This window comes from Ischnura elegans, chromosome 9 (assembly GCF_921293095.1).
Source record: "Ischnura elegans chromosome 9, ioIscEleg1.1, whole genome shotgun sequence".
NCBI classification, from domain to species: Eukaryota; Metazoa; Arthropoda; class Insecta; order Odonata; family Coenagrionidae; genus Ischnura; species Ischnura elegans.
The window spans coordinates 66,660,623-66,681,017 of record NC_060254.1 but is presented as its reverse complement, the minus strand read 5'-3'; the positions used below and the strand labels follow the sequence as shown (position 1 = coordinate 66,681,017).

The 20,395-nt window shown below is 38.4% G+C and overlaps 1 long non-coding RNA gene across 1 annotated transcript in view; it reads left to right on the top strand.

The window, feature by feature from the left end:
* LOC124165692 overlaps positions 1–8,214 on the top strand; it is a 38,556-nt gene extending 30,342 nt beyond the window's left edge. The window contains exon 2 of the long non-coding RNA XR_006866286.1: positions 5,225–8,214. This is a non-coding gene — a long non-coding RNA (uncharacterized LOC124165692). The remainder of the gene's footprint in view (positions 1–5,224) is intronic.
* The last annotated feature ends 12,181 nt before the right edge of the window (positions 8,215–20,395 follow it).

Below are 20,395 nucleotides of genomic sequence, written 5' to 3'. Positions count from 1 at the left end.
AAGTAACTTGAGATATTGAGCCTCACAAATTTAAGTCGCAGTTTCTTATGTTGTGAAACGAGCCTTCCACGCTGTGTCGACATTGCAGCACTAATATGAGAATCTTTCCAGCAAGAGACAGGAAGAACACCATTCATAGCTGCAAGTAATTTATACTCTTAAAATCGTAATGGCTACCCAATATAGGCAACCATGCCAGGTGGTGTAAACTATACTGCTGTATTGGTACTGAACACAGCCGTAACATTGAAGAACGAAGCCATTTCATAAATAGATTATTCTCTGGGTGTGAAATCTGAGAGTAGACTTTGTACAATTTAGTACAGCTTTAATAGCTACATGTTACGTCACGGAGTACACTCACTCACTGGTCCTCATCTTAATTCAACTTTGTTAAGATGAATTAGCTTCAAAAACGCATTGTGTCGTGCGGGATATGTAGGTACTAAAATGATAAGCACTATGATTGGCTCCGATTGGCATCCTGGATTTCCGATACCAGACCGTTGGTGATCCTGATACCTTCCACTCTGATGGCATTAATTAATGATTTCGATCGCGACGGTGCCATAATAATAAATAAGTTAGTCGTGAGCATTTTAGGCTCGACGGCAAAAGATAATGAGCACTTAAGGTCCACCAAAGTTAGCAATTACTCTCCAAATCATGGTACATAATACAATCCCACTGCCATATTGGTGATCAATTTCTAAAAAAAATATTGGAACTTAATATCACATGAAATATTAGGGTACTCATAAGTATACGAAAACTTGACTATTATTAGTTTTTCCGAAAAAATCTTGGCCAACATGTACGGAAAAAACTCACGTTTGTACTGCGTTCATTTCAATTTTATTTTCATTCATTTAAATGCCTCAGGAACACCATGATGGCAGACATCAGTTTTCATTGCCAACGAATTGATACTTTAATTAAAAGGATTACAATCGGGGCATTGTTCTTTAATGGATCGCATTAATGGTTCCTTCTACGTCATTATTTCGTGTTAGTTCTTTTCACCATCTCTTGTCGCATTTATAACTCTATTGATGGCACATTAAACAGCTTAAATTATTCACGATAATGGCACATGAGTAAAATATTCTGAAGCTGGATATGAAGGTTAGAGCTCACTAATTAATACATCAATGAATATTGTACTTCATTATGAGTTTCACGAGACGGAAGAGCCAAGCATTACCACTGTGCATCATCTACCAATTTTGTGATTCGTTGATTTATTTCCAACTCACGAAATAACAGCATTTCGCAATGAAATGAGGTCAATTAACGAATTATATTATTTTCACAGTGATAGAGTTTCCATTACCGTGACATTCAATGGTCATTGAAATAGGCGTATGAAAATCGCGAGTGAAATGATATTAGCACATACTGAGCCAATTTTTCTCGCACGAAAATCCATATCGAAGGCATAACGGCAATACGTAGAATGCAATATCTGCAATCTCAGAGCAAAATAGAACAGCGCTAAAATAACAACTTGCTCGCCGTAAAGAAGCAAATGAGTAGATGAATGGAGGTGGATAAAAAAGCCACACATGACATGATCTGTTAATTTTATGAAAGACTGACTCCCCATCTATGAATGAAGAATCGGAATGTTTCAAATAAACCATAAAAATCGGACATATTCATGAAATACATAGGAAAAGTGAAAGAATTTTTTTAATGAAGCGATGGTAAATTATGATGCATAGTGATTAAGCTAGAACATGGTTAAACCACAATAAACATATTTGATAAGTGAAATAGGGAAAAAAACACTTCGATTAATGAGGTTTTCGGAATCCAAATGAAGAAATAAAGAAAAAATTTGCCAAGCATAGTGATAAAATTTGAAAAAGAACCACAATGAAGTGAAACATTGAGCACATACATACGACAAAACATGTATTTTATATATCTCATAACATCATATACAACAAATATTTGCACCAGCATATGCGCAAGTAGGTACTTAATTTTTCAAAGGACGACACTTTTACATGATAAGCTTCAGAATTCTGCAGACGTGAACCGAAGAAAGAATAAGGAGCATGATACAGAAAACTCAGTAATTAACTTAGTCATGCATGAACAATAAAAAGTTATGGTACCTTTTCACACGATTCATTCAATACGACCGGTTTCATCGCAGAGGCGACATCATCAGGTACAGAAATCGTTATATTAACAGTTATTTTGCTATATTAACAGTTTTTATTAACAGTCAGTTTTTATTGTTCAGAATGGATTTTCACAAGGTAAAGCCAGAAACAATCGAGTTTACTAGTCATGCATCTTTGGAATATCAGTACTACACCTACAACAAACTTGATTCAGCCTCACTCAAGGCAACTTAAATCCAATTCTTTTGATATGATATAATCTGAATGCTTCCGGGACGAGGTTAAACGTTTCAAGTACCAATTTGAACCTAATTGCACCACGTTTACCCAGAGAGAAACTTGAACCGACGATCAAATTACTTCAACGGCTCTTCGTCGCTTGTCGCTCCTCAGTGAGAAGCCAAGTTTTGATCGCAAGAAATAATCGTCTCAATAGCAAGCACTACGGAAATTTTCATTTCCAGGTTTCACCTACAAACGAGAACCTAAAACTTTCCCAAGCGAAAACGGTGAGGAACTTAGTAAACTCGGAATTTCAAGAACGACTCTTCATTTTTCGACGTAAAACCAAATAAATGCCAGAATTTCTGACTGAAAATATGCCGCAGGTATTCACGCTTACGTCTCAACTAAATTGTCGAGGAAAATAGAGTAATAATTCAACGCTAAGTAAAAGAGTAATAATTTTAATTTCCAAATTTATAAATTATGAAACAATTAATGCCAAAAATCAACTATTACTAAAATAATAGTCATGTGGGGAAATTCAATCCTCTGAAGCGGTCAGAATCAAAGGACTCATTATCATGGTTTTATTCCTTAAGAACTATTTATTGTTACCTCATTATATCTCTTAGAAATTTCATCAAGTGAATATGTATAAAATATTGCTATCAATGATTGCAGAGCCAAAAATTGTACATTTTCACGTTACATAGATACTGAAATGGCATGGCAAAGCCACCTTATTTCTAACATAATTTAAGGAAAAAAGAAGCTGAATACATGTCACCTGAATGGAGATAAATACACTGAAACGGACAGAATAAATTAAACACGAAATGAATTTTAAGAAAAATGCGTTAATGATGAAATGATTGGATTATGCCTACGACCAAGTCCTTATTTTCTGTTGATGGGTGTTACTAGGCTACTTTTACGTGAGAAATCTGACTTTCCCGAAGTGTAGATTCTGTCCTTGTTATAACGGGTTTTTTCTTTGTTAATCTCCGTGTCCCAGTTACAGTGGCGTATCTAGGAATATGCTTTGGGGCAGGGGGGTGATAGAGGGATAGCCTGGGGTGGCGACCCTCAACCTAGGCAACGGGGGAAAAAAATGACATGCCTGGATATATATTTTACATCAATTTGATACTAAAAATATAGCTTTAAGCAGATAAAGTTATATCATGTCATAACTAGACAATAGTTCTAAATAACTTATTTATTTCTCTGAGGCTTTGGGGGGTGATCTAACCCCTCATCATCCCTCATAACCCCCCCATAGTTACGCCATTACCCCGTTAGATCCCACGGATGATTTTAGGAGTCTATTGGATTGCGGAGCTGGATTATTAGACAATAAGACGCCGGGTTTCTTGAGTTAAATATATTAATAGGGACATGGAATACAGGATATTTCACCACCTATGGAAATTTTTCTTCAAGGACGAAAACCAAATTAATACGATAAAAACCATTTTCTCTTTAGAGTAGCAACAGAAAGATAATTTTTAAAAGGAAGAGCTGAATTTAGAAAAAAATAAATATGCGCTTGCGATGACATCTATGATTTAAAAAATTTAAATTGAGCACACTGAAACATTGTAGGCGAACGTAAGCAAGTGCGAATAGAAACAAAACAGAGTTTATATAACCGATCTGTTAAATAATTTGTGCTCAACGCTAGCAGTACTCATGCCGCTTCCAAGCAATCAATAAAATCATTGAAACGAATTATTTCTCCTCGCATTATTACACACTTGACTTAATTCTTCCAACATAGCGGTTTCAAATCCCATTCGAATTCTCTATAATGAATTAAGAGTGTTAATCGAGAAATGGGCGTACACAGCAAGACACTTTGCTTGGTATAATCTCAGCAAAAGTGTACGGCATTGCGCTGAGAGTCTACTTTATTTAGGCTCGTTACCACTGAAGGGAGGGTAGCATTAGCGAGGGCGGTGTGAAGTTTTAATATTTGCAGCCATAATTAGTGGTCTATATCTTGTCTCCTCCTCACTGACAGTCTATTTAAAATCAGTGGCGGAATCAGCATCAAATTTGAGGGGATCATGACCTGGGTCCGAGGAGTATGGAATACCACCCGGGAAAAAGGGGCGTTTTTACAATGAGGCTCCTAAACCCTACAATAACTACAACTCAAACTTCTCTCGCCTTGTAACCATGAATTTCCATATATACTCCCTTACTCATTTTACAACGAGGCAAAAACTATTTAACTGATAAGAATTAAATATTTTTTGATAAAATTTGGAGGGTTCGTGACTCCTGTACCCCCCAAAATACACCCCTGGATTGTGCGTAGTCGAATTTTTCAATCGTAGCACGAAGAGTCGAATTTTTCAATTCGACTCTTCGTGTTACGCGTCGCTGGGCAAGGTTACTTCCATCTGCACACTTTCCCCACCGTTTCTCTCGGTTTACCATGGATTGGAACTGGTAGCGTGGCCAGGATTTGGAAATGGGGGGAGTTTACTGGATGTTTTGGGGTCCTTCTGGAGTGTATGGAAAACACCCCCGAGCAAAGGAGGGTCGTTGTATAGTTGATGTTGAAAACGTGATTTTTAGGACTGAAAAACAGTAATTTTGTACGAGTATTTATTAAAGTAACGCACTTATTTTTATTTATTGAGGCCATGTTACTCGTTTTTGGCGCCTCCTTTAAATGCTCAAGGGGGGAGGGAGGGGTTGTAACCATGAAACCCCCCCCCCCCCGTGGCTACGCCATGGATTGGAACCCCGTATTCTACTAATTTTTATGGCATCAGTTTTCCTAAGGATTGTATACGCGAGGTGGCTTTATAACCACGACATAATCTCATTCCATATTATTTCTCTCGTTTCAGGATAAACCACAACATCCGGAAACTTGCGCCAACGGACATTGACAACAGAAGGAGGAGCCGAGACCATCTCCCCAAAACAGAAGGACACGCCGCGTCAACATCTTCGGCGGTTGATCAAGTCTCCAAGGAAATGAACTCCTTCCCATTCCAATTACGCATTTGCAACATATCTGGCATCATGACGTCGCTCGCTCACGCAAGATGGTCTACAGCAAGAGCAGTATCATGCATTTGAAGATAAAATCGCTGCACTACTGTATAATTGTATACGTTGCCATTATTTCGCTGAAAGCAAAAATGGAACATATTCGACCATGCCGAATGTGTGTTAAACCATCATTATGCCGTTATTCTTATACAAACCGGGTTAATTGGTTCATGCTTTTGAAGCTGCAACAGTGAAGTTAATATCCATGAAGTCATAACTGCGTCTTTTTACCATCAGCATTGATTAACAAAATATACATTTTTTGCAAATAAACCATCAAAAAATGGTTGCGTTATCTTTCACTTGGTTCTTAAATACTGCAGCAGCGTAAAATTTCTCTTTAAAGTAACTGCCTGGTTCTATTCCTCCAATAGATCTATTATATCTTTTGCCAGACTAAAAAATGGCCAAAATCTTGCTCTCTGTTCTGGATGAGAATTTCTTTCGACCAAAAACTTAACCCTTCTACTTCTTCTAGATATTACACGCAACTTTGCGCAGCTTTTCAGACAGGAACTTGTTCTTGGGTACATTCACACGTTCATTTGTCCAAAGATCGCCAGATACAATAGATCACCACCACTTGCATGCAAAGTCAGTAACAATTAAATGGCTTACACAAGGCAAATGTAATTCAGTTGTCACGTGATGAAATCGATGTATTTCTTAACCTGTTATTCCACGGAGTACAATGTCGCTTTCTAAAAAAACTTAACGCAAAATATGGGACGAATTTTCTATAGCAATGTTTAACAAATGGCAGTCTAAGGGAAACGCATGCATTTTACTTCATAAAATACGAAAAACCTTTTTAAAATACTTTCGTCACCTTAATTGTCTCCACTTATTTCACTCTCTGTGTTTTGCTTAAGCTGCTCGCTACAGAATAAGCCACTTTAGTTTTCATTTTTTGCAAGGAGATGGTAAAACATGGAAACAGTGAGAGAAAGTAAAAACTAAGATAATGCACTCCGATACGCATTCCCACATTCGCGGCGGATAATGTCATTTAAAATATACGTTTTTTTGAGCCACTGCCAGTTCTGCAATTTTTAAATGCCGTGAAATAAATGTAAGATACGCAAATTGAAAAAGGAGAATAACTAGTTTTCTAGATGGGCAAACTAGTACACCCGGAATGCATCCACGCAAACTTCCATACGTCGATGCATAAATAAAAAGGTTCATTGACGCATATGAATATAGAATGCAGAAAGATGCAGATGGCTCAAATGGATGTGTGAAAATGATGAAGGCTCGGAAATTTAAAAAAATTGCAGAGACCATGACTATTGCAGCTCCTTCAGCACTGACTTTGAGGGCGCACAATTTTTTCTGCTAGAACTTCACCTTTGTCAGGAAATAAGCTTGAAAACTTTTCGTGATGGTCTTCCGTAAGCATAAATCATCCTGCTAACTCACGAGTAACTGTCGACGCTTTTGGTCCATATTTTTTTCCTCCCATTACCAATTTCCTCTAGTTTTCGAACTAATCTATTGCCTTGTTTCTCATAGAAGTTCACCGTTATGATTCAGCCGGCAAAGGTGAAAGTAAATTTCAAGCGCAATATTTACTCAAAGAATGAGCTTGAAAGTAAAATGCTTATAATTTAACAGTGCAAGCAAACCAAATTATTTGTTACCTACTACAAAGTAAGCGTCATTAGAAGAGGATTAATACCACTTACGAACAAGGGAAATCAAAACGAACTCGGCTAAAAAACCGCTTCATCGAACCTATTAATTTCGCTAAGACTGACATACTTCCAGATAATTTTTATACAGCACTCGGAGAATTAAAATATTGCTGTCTGCAGCAGAAACTGCAATTAAAAGAGCTTTCGGATTACAGATTCAATTTTTTTATCGATGACAAAACGGCTATTTTCTGGGATTGGAGAATCATACATTGAATGAATTTCCATTTTCAACAAGCCTTGAGTAAGGATGACTGCAATATTGCAGATACCATAATACGTTGACGATATAAAAGTGAACATCGCATTCCCAATATGATAAAAAAACGGTTGCACACTAGAGATGGGAACGACATTTTCCCAAAGGAAAAATAACCCCTTCCATATACATAATACCCGTGAATTGGGTGAATCGCTTATAAGACTACTACTCAGATCCTTCAGTACGAGATGAATGCCTCTCCCTAGTTTGTTTCACGGTTACAAAAAGCTGTTATAATATCAGTGTAGTGGAATGTATGTTCTCTAAAAATATTTCCATCGATTTTTTTGCCATCTATCGATTTGAATGGTATATTTTTATAAATATAGGAGTATTTCTTGTACTGGGAACCTTGTAACAATTAAAAAAGGAAAACCTATTCATTGTTGTTCTAATATATGTTGTATCTTTACTAACAACAAAATTGAAGTTCAGATAAAGTTGTGTGAAAGACTATACACGTCCCTTCGTAGTTAATTTGTGAAACGGTCGCGTGTGGACGTGATGGAGAAGATAAAAAGTGCATCCAAAGACTCCTATAGAAGCGTTTCGGCTCCGTATGGGATACAAGAGGTATAATCAACGAAAAGCTAACAAAGTGTATGAGTTTAGTTGCATTTGGTTGAGCTAAGACAATGATCACGTCATTAAGTGAATACATGAATTGGTTATGGTCCATGTTGCAAACTGGAAAAGTGATTGTAATATTTCTTTGTCATGTTTCTATATTCGAAGTGCCAACACATTTTGGACACTTAACGTGGTCTGAAAGTCACGATTAAATATTCATCTATATTTCTCAATAAATGGTTTCCAAAACGTATGGTCTTTGTTTTCATTGTAAATTTCCCAAGGAAAACACGAATGGGTGCTTTGAAGGAGAACCTGAGGAATTTAATAGAGGGAAAGAAACGAATAAGCTGAAATTTTCTAAACTTTAGTTTCTCTATCATTCAAAACAAATTTGCCCATGTGAAAATCTTTAAAAATAATGAATGCTTTTGGAAAATATCATAACTATTAATCATATATTTCAATTTAAGGAAGTGATTCTTTCCTTCCAATGCATTATTTCAGGCAATGATGGTGAAGGAGTTCTTTTCATAAGAAGGTCTCAAGATATTGCTAAATATAATTTTTCTCCAATTGACAAGCTAATACTTACCACCACAAACTGCACAGTCTATTCACTTCACTTCACACTCAATTCCTAAGCTGAATCCCTGCCATGCACCCCTCAGCAGTTTCTCAGGGCATTAGGTTCCTGCAAAGGTAGAGCTACAATGCTTATTTATCGCCTCCAAGCTATATATTCCATGAAAAAGTATCTTATACTTTATATTTGATTCCTTGAAGAAATTATTTAAACGGCGTGAATATACTTGACATTGAATCCTGGAGAATATAAAGTATGTACATTTTGAGACGGATGTGATGGAATAAAATGGTATAATTTGCGTAGAATTCTCGCATCGTAGGGTAGATATTGCTTAACAATCACATAGACAAAAAATTACCTATACCGCAACGGGGGAACCATGAATACGCATCAATGATATGAAAAATTCTTGCTCTATAAAATGTTTGGTCTCTCATAGCTCGTCATGTTTCCACAAAGAGATACGCATAAGCATTAATTTCACAGATTTTAATGTATGAACGTTCAGCTCCGAAATAAACGATATCGTAATACTTCCGAAACGTACCCGTTTGGCCTGAGACGATATGGGATAGTTTCATGACGATGGACAGAAATCATTTCCCTACAACTTCGAGGCGGGAGGTTTTACGGTCCGTTAGACAGTCGGGTGCAAGCAACAATGGAATAGCCATTCATCCCCCGAATTCATAGCAACGCTCACGTACACACAAAAAGGACTTTTCTTTCTCGTCGCACGCTCGACCGCGGAATAATTAAAGCGAAGCGTTTTCCGAGGCAACACGTGCTTTCTCCCGGTGGACAGTAGCCGGGGCCGCAGCCATGCTAATTTCCGCAGCGCCGTCCGAACGGAGACGAACACGTTTCGAATCATTAGAAAAGTATTCCCGGGCACCGGAATGTATGAAAGGGGGTAGGGAGAGGGTTCTCTATTTTCTCCAACGTCTCCAAACCTCCACCCCTGAAGTACCCAAAACCCCCCCACCCTTGAGCTCACGCACGGACCTAATTCAGAGAGGAGGGCCCATCACACGGGCCAGCGGGTCTAATTTGTTCGCAGCACAGCGAAGGACCTCCTCTCTCCCTCGCACACAGTCTGCCACGTAGAGCTGAAGACAGAAGCCGGCTAGTTTTCGCAGATAATTTGGAAAGTTCCAGTCCGCTTTCTCTCTACCCATCCCAAGCCTTTCAAAACTCCTCCCCTACTATCTTTCCTCATCCCCTTTCCCCATCTCCTCCCACCCCATTGGTACGCTTCACCCTTCAATTCGATGGAAATCGCACGCGCTTTACCCCAAGTCTGTCTGAGCGCCCCACCGTCCACCTTCGCGTAATAGCTGTTCCTTTCAAAGTCTCGTCCCTCATCTCACCCTTCTCGCTTCTATTCGGATAAATGAGAACTGAATCAAACACTCCAGCCTTGTGATAATTATGCCTCTATTCTCCTTTCAATAAATGCTAAGGACATACCTTAAGGAGTACACGCAGATAACGGTAAATAAATGACGAAATCAAAGAAATGATATTCGGGACTTTGAATTTAGCGGATCATATTGTAGTTATTATTATTATTATTATTATTATTATTATTATTATATACTACCGATTAAGGTAAGTTTCCAGGGAGTAGTAAACAAGTAATGCGGGAGTGTCCCTTTACTTCCAGCACCGCCTTCTTCAATTCACTATAAGGCCTACTCCCTTTCAATCTATCTAAAAATCCTATTCTCTACCTTCCCCTCCCTCTTTTACCTAACATTCTTCCCTCTAATACCATTTTCAACATCCCCTCGCCGCTAAGTACTTCCTTCATCCATACCTTCTGTCTCCTCCGGTTCTCATCTAAAAGCTGCCTCTCCCCACCCAACATGTCCAACACTTCGTCGTTTCTCATCCTCTCTATCCCTTTCAGAAATGCAACAAATGCCAAGCCAATGATTAATATTTTCATTCATTGCGGCAAATCTATATTGCCATTTCATGCCCCACATGGGTTGTGCAAGATACTTTACTGCAATTATAATTAAATATCTCCGTGAGATATTTAATTATAATTGCATTAAGTTTTGTAAAACTTTTCGTAATTAAGGATGAGGCATGCCACCTACATTTTACGCAAAATACCTGATCTAATCTTATAAAAATATGAGATAATAGTCAAACCGATGGAAGATATTGGCCAAAAATCACATTTTATTTCAATGTATATTGTACCCACTTTGCACCTGATACCGTCTGAATGATCTAAAATCCCATTCCATGGAATAGCGGTTCATTTCTGAGCCTCGCCCCTGACTCGTGCCTTTTGAACAGTTTGGCCAAAAAAAAGCACCAAACACTCCCAACCCTCTCACAAATACGTGTGTATTATTATTGTTCCAAACCTTCTTCAGACGGATAAAGACGCTAGGGAATCATGACCAATTTTTTCTTCCCTTTGCAGATAAAAAACATACTGTCAATAGAGCGCATATAAAATCGTTTTGCCCTAATGAAACAGCTAGAAAGAATACAATTTATATTTCGAACGCTGAAACTGTTCATGCGCTGTCTTTTCATTCCACTTAGGGGTAAACTTTGTTGTATTTGGATCCATTGTTTTAACCATGTTTCATTGACAGTTATCTCTTCGATTTATACAATGGCATAACTTCTAAATGGTACAGATTTGTTAATTACCCGCAATAAAGTATCTATACAATATATTAAAAACGCTCATTTAATAATTTAACAGAAGTAGAAAGGTCAAAACCAAAAGTTCCCAAAGCTTTTACACCAACTCACTTTCTCAATTATATCAGTCATATTACTTGCGAAGAATTAATTACTTTGGTTAGTGCTGAGAAGAAAATTCATTTTTCCATCATCTGCATATCATCGCAGAGATCAAGGGGGATTTAGCAGATCCACAACACGATAAATTAGTTTTTACAGTGTGCACATGAATAATTGCCACACCCATACCTGAAAAAATCCTGTGAAGTGAAATTTTCAGTATCAATAACATTCATCATATATTCGATTAACATTGAATTCGTAAAAGAATATTTTTAGTACAACGCAAAAGCCGCTTTCATTCCAATTTTCATTTTTATTTTTCTGTTTCCAAGATTCCATTCCAATGGATATGCTCCAGTTTGCCTTTCCTCTTCACGAAATCAATATTTTCTCCGTCGGAGATAAATGAATAAAAATATTCTCTTTCACACCTCAAGTTAATTTGAACTCCGCAAATAGCACCGTGGAGCTAGCTGAACTAATTTTAAATTTTGCAGCAACACGCAGGAAAAAGACTCTCTTCACCATTCTGAATTTAACGCTCTACATCTAGGACATAGGAGAAAAAGAATTTCAACGTCGTTTTTCGAAACTTTTTGCGAAGTATCAGGAAGGAACACTCAGAACGGCATTAGCGGTCAGAACTGAGGAGGATCTATTCCTCTAGGTATGGCGTACGGAGGAGACAACCGACAGCTACGGTCATTTACCATGAGGGGAGGGTATGAAAGTAAGAGTGGAGACAAACTCGACGTCGGCATTAGCTACCTCTTAACAAAAAATGTAAAAGGGACCACATCTTAACGTCCCAACCGACGGACGCAGTGTTGCGCTTGAAATATTCTCTACACAAAATTCTAGCAGGGATCGCACAGTCTTTGAAAATTCTCAGCCACCTTCGGGATTTGAACCCAAGCCTACAGGTTGGTAAGCCTTAATAAATGCTAGTCCTTATTTCCTTAGAGCACTTCCTTTTTATTTAAGAACGGCAGGTGTCCTAACACCCCCTGCCAAACGCCTTTTAGACGGCTTGCGGGGTATTATGTAGATGTATATTACAGCGCAAGGGCTAAAGGCGTCCCTACACCCGGGCGACACGCCATCGATCCCGGCCTAGTAAGAGAGAGAGTTTACGGTCAGTCTCCTTCGACCGTAGCGCCCTCCGAGAGAGCGCGTCCTTTAGGGGAAATGATTTCCTCTCGCGGGAGGTGGAGCAGGAAGGACACACACCAGGGATGCGGTGGGGAGTGCACCTTCACTCCAATTTCCCCATTTTTCCCTTTCTATTTCAAGAGGCAACCCTTTTTTTATTTCTATAAGCGAGCCTTGACCCCGATTCCAGAGCTTCAGCTCCTCCGGCCCGTGAATATGCTAGCGAAGACCCAGAATTCAGAAATCCCTGACCTAATCCTCGCAAGATTATATATCTACCTGCTCCACCTTCACAACTCTTACTCGTTCTGAATATCGCGGGCGCAAAAACATACTACTACAACTATGTTACTATTATTATTTCATTTTTAAATCCTATCGCAGTTTTCCGGGAGCGCTTCTCGTTGATTCCCATGGGCGCACTTCGACGGTAGTCGTACAGTACGTCTCGTAGTACTCAAGGCGCTCATCACGATTGCAGCGCAGATGGCAGGATTTCTCGTGACCTCGGGAAGATCTCAATGCAAGTTGATGTATAAAGGCTAGTGGAAGAAGGACGAGACCGGAGCGAAACTTCATTTACAACTGAAATTTTCATATTGTAGGTGTTCCCAGGCACTCCAGTGCACGAGGCGTTATTCAGAGGGAAACCAAAACTATGCTATGGACTTGCATGACCGAATAAATTCGAAGTATTACGTCCCCTCTTTTCCAGTTCTACACTTTTCGCAAAGAATACCTTACATTTACGTTTACGAAACGGCGTTATTCATGGGATAAAACAACAATGCAAGCAAAACGAAATTGAAACCAGAATCAAATGCAGAGTTTAATGAAATAAGATCCTGAGGAGTTTTAAATTATATGATACGTTCGATTTATTCAGTATATCACTACAAGGAGATGATAGTAACATAAGATCATTTTTTTCCCATTTGATAGAAGTGCAGATACTTTTTTCGTGACAATTATTAAACGTTGAACTTGCATTTTGACAATATCGTCACTTGATACTCATCACAAATCAAAATTAGCAAGCATATACGAGTACTGGCGAACGCAATTGATAAATAATTCCTCAATATAAACTATCGAGGTCCTGGCATAAAAATGTCTTGCAATGCTTTATTTTTAAATTTAATTTCGAAATTATAATTTTCATACGTTAGACCTTTCACAAAATCATCATCAGTAATGAGTTCCTTCAATTTCAATAAAAAGAGAAACATGAAAAACTCTATTTCTAAATAAAAGATGACATCTACCTAAGGAGGCAGATTCTGAAGTGCAATACCATACTTTTTTGTCTTTGCCAGACATAGGTATATAAACATGCAATGGATTCTTTGACGTGCATACAGAAGACTGAAATCTTAGCAGCGATGTGAAAGAAGCCTGCCCTTAAATGAAGCGGTCACCTCTCGATTCAAGATAATCTCTTTTCACGGTGAATGAAAAAAATCGGCTCAAGTGCATGACTGGATCCTTACTCAAACGGATGCTTCTGGGTAAACATGAGAGCCAAGAAATATCCATTGCATTATACAGCAATAGTATTTCATGACAGTGTAATGAAGATAATCTTAGCAATAAAAGGGAGCTGTTTCAGGAGGATTTATCTGGTGAAAATCTTATATATGAGTACATTTAACATTAGGAGCAATTTTTCACAAAGACATGATAAAAATTTCTCTCAGTTTTTGTGGAAATTTTCTGAAAATTTTAATGAAATTTGACAATATAACTGCTTAACCCCATTGCAAAATACGGAGGTATGTATCTTTCAGTATATATGTTTTATAATGCTTACGCTCACAGCGAAAACAAATACATTATGAATGAGAATGATAAGAAAAATTCTTTATGATGTAACTTCTTAAAGATACAACAAATCTCCGGAAAATTTGAACATTTCATGATTTAAACTCGAAATTCTTACATAGGATAGAGTCCTATTATCATATATCAAAGCCAATATTCATGTTAAAACGAATGCGTTCTAATGACAGCATTTGAGATTCATCAAAGAAACGCAATCACAAGTTTTGTCTTTCGCAATGTAAAAGTATTACTTCATACTTGTTGACTCTAATACCTCGACACATCCTACTGGGTGCTTTACATCCAACGTACAGAAGCTTGGTTGCCAACACCTTCGCAAATGTCTCTGTTCTCTCCCCGACCCTCCACGGCGACTCTAAATAAAAGCATTCAAAACCAATGCCGAGAGTGTGCGTGCTAGGAGCGGAGGAGGAACCACGCCACCGCTGAATATGCAACGCCGAACTCCCAGCGCAACCCCCAATGCATATTCAGCGCATATCTGAGGACTGGCGAGAAGGGACAGAAAGGGGAACGGACCGGCTATGCTCTCCGCTGCGCACTTGTTTTTAGCGCGAGGCCGTTGCCGAGTATTTGCGCGCGTGAACACGTCACCGCGCACGTCTACATTCATATTTGGTTTAAAAAAAAAAAAACGTTTTTTTTTTCTTTTTTATGGAGATTTTTTTTACAGGACCAAAAGCTAGAGTCTATGAGGGGGATAAAAATAAAAATTGAGTTGAGACTGGTAAAAAAAATTAGGCCGTCTAGGATTTTTAGGCCGATAGCGTCACGAAAACCACGCGAGTAGTCAGGATATGGCATGTGAAAATTGAAACGTGGGTGGGGTGAGGAGTGTGGGGATGGGGGACGTAGTGCATGATGGGAACGGAGGAGACGTGAGCACGCGTGAGCAGACGACTTTATTTTCCACGGCGAAGCGAGACGGCCGGAGGGAAAAAAATGAAGAAACTTGTTGCCTGGAACATATTAACCGTGCCGCCCATCAAAAATGAAGAAATAAGAAAGGGAGGGAAATGGAGAAAAAGGGAATATAAAATGCTTCGAGTGGCCATAGGAGTCCGCCCCATTAAGCTTTCTTTCTGCGCAGCCATGCGCCACGAGCGAATATAGAGCTCTTTTTGTAGGTTCCTATCGTCCGAGTACAAAACAATTTTGACCTAGCCATAAATTTGGGAAACTTACTGTCGCGGAATGAAAAACGATGTTCATAACACTATAAACCCGAAGGACCAGAGAAATACACAATGCACTTTTAAACATTCAAAAACAAATATCGATGGCTAAGTTCTAGCAACACGTATCTCAAAATTTGGCCGGTTTTGAGACAGGTATCTTAAACAAAGTGTAATGACGTTTAATAATAAAATTCAAGCAAAAAATAAATTGTTTGCAAATGCTATGTTTCTTTTTAAGTTTTATGAATTTTTGGTTTTTAATTTCTGTGTAAAATCAAAAAAGTTTCTTTTGCTCTCCTGAAAATTAGAAATTAGAAACTGTTAGAACTTAGCCATCGATATATTCGTTACCCTTCAACAATATCAAAACAAAATAAAAAAAATTAGTGAAAATACTGGGGGAAATTTCACTTATCAGTCAGTAAGCCTCCTTGCCTCCAGTTCCGCCGAAACTTGAGCAAACGTGGGGGGCGGGGGAGGGGCTAGGGCAGCCGGAGCGGCTGAAGCACTACGCACTCTCGCTTTGAGTTCCACACACAAATGACTGAGGAGTTGACGACGACTCGTCGCACACACACACAAAAATTGAACATCAAAATAAAACTACGCCCTTCGGGTGGCAGTTACGACAACTACAGAACACTTACGTTTACTGAACACTTACATTTAGAAAAGCACAATCTTAATATTTCCCCTTAACGACTTGGAGAAAAATTGAATCAACAAAATAAAAATTGTAAAATTAAAACAACTGATCTATAGATTATTTTGGCTACTAATACATAAAAGAAGAGGAAAATGATTTTCTTAAAAGAATAGAATACATACACATCACTGGTAAAAAAAATTAAAGAAATCTAGTATTTCCTGTTGACCAAGTCATTATCAATAAAATAGAGACCGCGTACATTTGGTCTCAATAAATATATTAAAAATATATAGACATAAAGTTACAACTAGACGCTTAAAATATTTCTATTTTCGCAAATTTAATTGCTGTATTTCATACATAATGCATGAATTGCGAAAACCTATTTATTAATATTAATTTCATTACAGTTGCCATTAGCAAATTGGTTAGGTTTTAACTTAATCTAGGTAACTGAATTCATATGGAAGGCCTTCATAATAATTAACATTGCACACAAATTATTAGGATGATCATTATTTTAAATATCAATAGTTATTACTGTTAATTTGAGCTATAGATTAAATGGCTGCTAAAGTTTGCGATTAAACTTTCGAAATCTATCCAAAATTACATTGCACCCTTTCTGCCTAAGTAATGTGATAATATTTAAACGCATAATTAATGCTACATACGTTATTCCGGCATATACCATGGACTACAACACATTTTTTCATTGTTTAATTCATAATACTACGTAAATAAAGTTAAATGAGTGTACATTAAATGGCAATGATAGCTAGCCTAACGCATGTATTAAAGACTCCGGGTTAGACTATAAGGTAGATCTGTCCATAATAGCCCACGACTATTAGGTTTTTATTCACCTGAAAGCGACAAAATCTCACAAGCAAGGGTCCTGGAGTCCGAGGAGTTCTCATCGATATTTATCACTTCCAGTAAGGTAGACAAATGATATATATCTATACTTGCATGCAAATATGCATTATCCTGAGAAAAGCAATTATCCTGAGAGAATATATTGCATGACAAAAATAGTTTACCGAGTCGGAAGAGATAAAATACAAGACATAGCAGTTTTTCACTTTTTTGCATTATTTATTCATAGGTCCCAAACAAATGCTTCCTCATAGGAGTAGCTGGAGAATTTTGTTTTTTTTACATTATTTTTTAATCACCTTATGGAGAAATTTGGGTCATTACAGTTGGAATTGTTTCGGTACATGGGGTAATTGGATGCGGGAATATGGGCAGGGATTAGACAGATAAAGGAGCTCTAAGTTCAGGTTTTTCAGAAATACCCGGCGCTTTCCAAAAGTAATGCAAATGAATTTCCTTTGCCGCTCCTATTCGTTGGAGTGGGATCAAAACACCTAGAATTGATGGAGTCAACTTTAAGCTTCACCATGGGACCAGTAGCAGTGCTCCCCAAACAGTGGGAGCGGCAGGATGTTAGTTATTGTAAACCTCTGTGCGCCGACCGTGTCACGAAAAAAAATAGAATCGATTAATTTTTAAGTATACCGGGACTAACAACGGTGATACATTTTACGAAAGTCACCCGCAATGAACAAACTGTGTGAAAAATCCACAGAGAGAAAAATCATTCACCTTCACCAGGATTCGAACCCGGATCCCGATTTCCGGCCGAGTGCTTTAGCCAGTAAAGCTACCTGGGCTTCATTCCTCTCTTTGGATTTTTCGCACAATTTGCGCATTACAGACGACTCCCATAAAAGTTATCACTGTGAATAGTCCCACTTTGCTTAAAAATTAGTCAAAAGTGAACACCTATTTGAGTTTCAAGTCCCTCCGATAGTGTCCACAAATAACCACTGAAAGGAATGACACCTCAAAGGGGGATTTACTGGAAAATTGTAAGAAAAAAAATTGTACTTTAGAACTACTTTTAAAAAACTGATGATAAAATGATTTGAATCCAGTAGCTTAACTGGCTAAAGCGCTCTACCGGAAATCGGGGGATCCGGGTTCGAAACCTGGTCAAGGCGAATGATTTTTTTTCTATGAATTTTTCGCGCCATGGAATCGACAATCGAGCAAAGTGTAAGTTTTGTGCCAAACTGTAAAAATCTCTTGAGGAGACGGAGAAAATTACTCGTGAGGTTTACAGAGACTTTTCTCTGCCCTACTCACAAGTTTTGAGGTGCTTAAAGACCTTTAAGGAGGGCCAGGAAGAAGTAATTACCAAAAATTGCAAGAATGAGCAAATCAAAGATGAAGTCAGTGTTCATTGTCTTTTTAGACAGCAAAGGAGTGGTCTATAAGTAATTATTTCTCAAGTACAGACAGTCAATGGTTCTTATTACATTCGCGTGCTGGGAAGACTGCAAAAAAGGTTTATCAGGACGAGAAACGACAATCTCCATAGTCACAGGCTCAACTTTGTGGAAGTTCATTTCACTAAATAAAAACGAACAAACTTTGTATTAATCTACCAATTTATATACGCGGTACCTGAGGATGACGCCACTGCGTCGAAACTAGTCGTACCGCGCAAATAAATTGGTGGATTAGTACAAAGTTTATTCGTTTTTATTTAGTGACGAGAAATGACATCTCCGCTACCTGGCAAATCCATTTCGACAACGCGCCTTGCAACAACGCCTTACGAGTCCGCCAGTTCCTGACAAAAGACGAGTTTCAAACGCTTCCCCAACGAAGTCGCCTCAGCAGACTTCTTTCCGTTACCTCAGATTAAAGAAGCCCTGAAATGAACCCATAGAAGAGATACAATCAGTAGTTACGAGGACCTTGCAAGGGGTCCGCGAAGAAACCTTCCTGGGCGCGCACCTGTAAAGGCAGAGTCGCAGGCAAAATATGTAGAAGCCCAAGAGCAGGATTTAGGAATAATTCAAAGTTTTTTTAATAACTGTGTTCAACAAATTTCTTTTTTTAAATAATTGCATTACTTTCGGAACGCACCCTGTGGAACAGTCCCAAAGATTCACAACATGAAGAGATAAAACAAAAAATACTTGGCATCCATCATTCGGGCAGAAAGAAGAATGGAATAGTGTCAAGCTTCGAAATCAGGATCCACCATCCCACCAACGGGGAAAGCGAGTGATTACGTGTTCTATCAATCGAAATAACCCTGCTATATCGCATGGACCTCAACCGCATCAAGCGGCTAATTTCTTTAGAATAGCGTACGATACGAGGTCCATAGGGCAAAGCAATGATACAACACAAGCCTCCAACGCAAACTGTCAACGCCCTGCAAACCTCTCTCCTTTCGTTCAATCCCCACTGCATAGCCGAAACAGCTCTGGCGCAGTACTTTGGTAGAAAAATAAAATTAAAATAAGCAGAGATGAACAAGAAAACACCACGGCAACCGCTGATTAACCGGCCCAGCCGATTTGATGGATGAATGCGAAAGAGGTAGGTCTGTGTGAAGAAATGCGTGACCGAGATAATATTTTATTAAACTGGTGCAGTTACGGAAGAAAAAAGAAAGGGGAAATCGAGATAAAGGGAGAGGTATACGCACGGATGGACCCAGAGGAAAAAAGGACTCGGCCGAAGAATTTGATTAATTTCATTTTATTCACAATATCACGATTTTTCCGCAGGCCAGAACCTGGATTTTTTTGACCGGTAAAAATTTCGGCGCAGGCATCCTTTGCGAGGGTGGGTTCTATTCTACTCACGATCTCATTCCGATCACAGACGGTGAATCGCATATCGAATACCACATTCGCTTCGTTTTCTGCAGTTTTTGAGAATCCAGTTGGCCCTGGAATAAAATTTTAAATAGCACGTTTCCAAGTGCAGTAGAGTCAGTGACCTTAGGTCAATTTTCGACAGATGCCGCTTCAATACATATTTTGGCTTCACGTTCATTTGCGTCACACAAATAAGCAGGTAGGAATATCCCTAAACTTCTTGATTAAAATAACTGAACGTGCCGTTTAGCAATGAAATAACAAAAATGGTCCTTTTGTTTCCCAGACGTGAAAGAGTGCAAAATTTCCATCTAAAAAGAGCAATTCCACCATCACTTTTAAGTTAAATACTACGCCCGATAACTAAAAGTAACATATGTGAAATGTTTGGAATTGTTACACAATTAAAATAGCGGAACTTGATGGCGATGTCTTCTCTTCAATAAAGTACCTTCAAATTCAATCGGTATTGAAAATTATTACCAATATATTTGTTTCTTTTAGACAAGAGCACCTGCATGACATTCATGCTTTCTTAAATCAATGGATTATGGTCA